This window comes from Amblyraja radiata, chromosome 38 (genome assembly GCF_010909765.2).
Source record: "Amblyraja radiata isolate CabotCenter1 chromosome 38, sAmbRad1.1.pri, whole genome shotgun sequence".
NCBI classification, from domain to species: Eukaryota; Metazoa; Chordata; class Chondrichthyes; order Rajiformes; family Rajidae; genus Amblyraja; species Amblyraja radiata.
In genome coordinates this window covers 3,419,432-3,421,931 of record NC_045993.1, presented here as the reverse complement: position 1 = coordinate 3,421,931, position 2,500 = coordinate 3,419,432, and positions in this window count along the sequence as shown.

Sequence of the window (2,500 nt, the reverse complement as noted above, 5' to 3'; positions counted from 1 at the left end):
TTTACAATATATATTAATGATCTGGATGAGGGAATTGAAGGCAATATCTCCAAGTTTGCGGATGACACTAAGCTGGGGGGCAGTGTTAGCTGTGAGGAGGATGCTAGGAGACTGCAAGGTGACTTGGATAGGCTGGGTGAGTGGGCAAATGTTTGGCAGATGCAGTATAATGTGGATAAATGTGAGGTTATCCATTTTGGTGGCAAAAACAGGAAAGCAGACTATTATCTAAATGGTGGCCGACTAGGAAAAGGGGAGATGCAGCGAGACCTGGGTGTCATGGTACACCAGTCATTGAAAGTGGGCATGCAGGTGCAGCAGGCAGTGAAGAAAGCGAATGGTATGTTAGCTTTCATAGCAAAAGGATTTGAGTATAGGAGCAGGGAGGTTCTACTGCAGTTGTACAGGGTCTTGGTGAGACCACACCTAGAGTATTGCGTACAGTTTTGGTCTCCAAATCTGAGGAAGGACATTATTGCCATAGAGGGAGTGCAGAGAAGGTTCACCAGACTGATTCCTGGGATGTCAGGACTGTCTTATGAAGAAAGACTGGATAGCCTTGGTTTATACTCTCTAGAATTTAGGAGATTGAGGGGGGATCTTATAGAAACTTACAAAATTCTTAAGGGGTTGGACAGGCTAGATGCAGGAAGATTGCTCCCGATGTTGGGGAAGTCCAGGACAAGGGGTCACAGCTTAAGGATAAGGGGGAAATCCTTTAAAACCGAGATGAGAAGAACTTTTTTCACACAGAGAGTGGTGAATCTCTGGAACTCTCTGCCACAGAGGGTAGTCGAGGCCAGTTCATTGGCTATATTTAAGAGGGAGTTAGATGTGGCCCTTGTGGCTAAGGGGATCAGAGGGTATGGAGAGAAGGCAGGTACAGGATACTGAGTTGGATGATCAGCCATGATCATATTGAATGGCGGTGCAGGCTCGAAGGGCCGAATGGCCTACTCCTGCACCTATTGTCTATGTTTCTATGTTTCTATACGACTCTGTGAGTTCTACAAGTGTGCAGTGGAGAGCCTACTGACTGGTTGCATCTTGTTTTTTCTTTAGACTTTCGAGATACAGTGCAGAAACAGGCCGACTCGATCCGGGCCGACCAGCGATCACCCCATAGACTAGCACTATCCCACACACACACACACACACTAGGGACAATTTGACAATTTTATCAAAGCCAATTAACCTACATCTGCACGTTTTTGGAGTGTGGAAGGAAACCGGAGCACCCGGAGAAAACCCACGCTGGTCTCAAGGAGAACGTGCAAACTCCGTACAGTCAGCAGCCGAGGTAAGGATCGAACCCGAGCCTGTGGCGCTGAGACCCAAAGCTGAGTTACTCCAGCTTTTTGTGTGCGTATCTTCGGTCCAAGCCAGCATCTGCAGCTCCTTCCCACGCAACCTACAAACCCCGTACAACTTTGGGAAGTGGGAGGAAGCCGGAGCATCCGGATGGAGACCCACGGGGAGAACGTGCAAACTCCACACGGGCAGCACCGGAGGTCAGGATCGAACCGGGGATGGGGGGGGAGGAGGAGGAGGGTGAGTGGTGCTGTGAGACAGCTGCTCTACCCGCTGTGCCACCAACCAAATCTCGCCAACTGTATCATCCTGATAACCAGGCAGTGCAAATTTTTTTTTACGAACTACTTAAGCAAATGAGTTATCCCCTTCCTGATTATCGGCCTAATTCGCAATCCACGGACGTATAATTAAAACTCTGTTCTTCTCAGCGGGGCAAGGCACACAACAGAGTGTGAAATGTGGATGGCTAATCATGGCCAGTGATATCTCCACTGAGACTGACTAAAGACCCACCCGTTCCTGTGTTCGCTGGGAAAATCTGCCAACGAGGCCTGCAGAGAGAACACTTAACCTGGGGGACAGGCATCTGGGAGTGTTTCACCCACTGCCGAGGCAGGCACAGTCTGGAGCAGACAGTGGCGCAGCAGGTAGAGCTGCTGCCTCCCAGCGCCGGAGACCCGGGTTCGATCCTGACCTCCGCCTCTGCGTGTTCACCGGAGTTTAGAAGGATGAGGGGGTATCTTACAGAAATATATAAAATTATAAAAGGACTGGACAAGCTAGATGCAGGAAAAATGTTCCCAATGTTGGGCGAGTCCAGAACCAGGGGAATATTAGAACCAGGAGTCTTAGAATAAAGGGGAGGCCATTTAAGACTGAGGTGAGAAAAAACCTTTTCACCCAGAGAGTTGTGAATTTGTGGAATTCCCTGCCACAGAGGGCAGTGGAGGCTAAATCACTGGATGGATTTAAGAGAGAGTTAGATAGAGGTCTAGGGGCTAGTGGAGTCAAGGGATATGGGGAGAAGGCAGGCACGGGTTATTGATAGGGGACGATCAGCCATGATCACATTGAATGGCGGTGCTGGCTGGAAGGGCCGAATGGCCTCCTCCTGCACCTGTTTTCTATGTTTCTATTAGCTTGTACGTACCTGCGTGGCTTTTCTCCGGGATCGGTATAAGTGTAA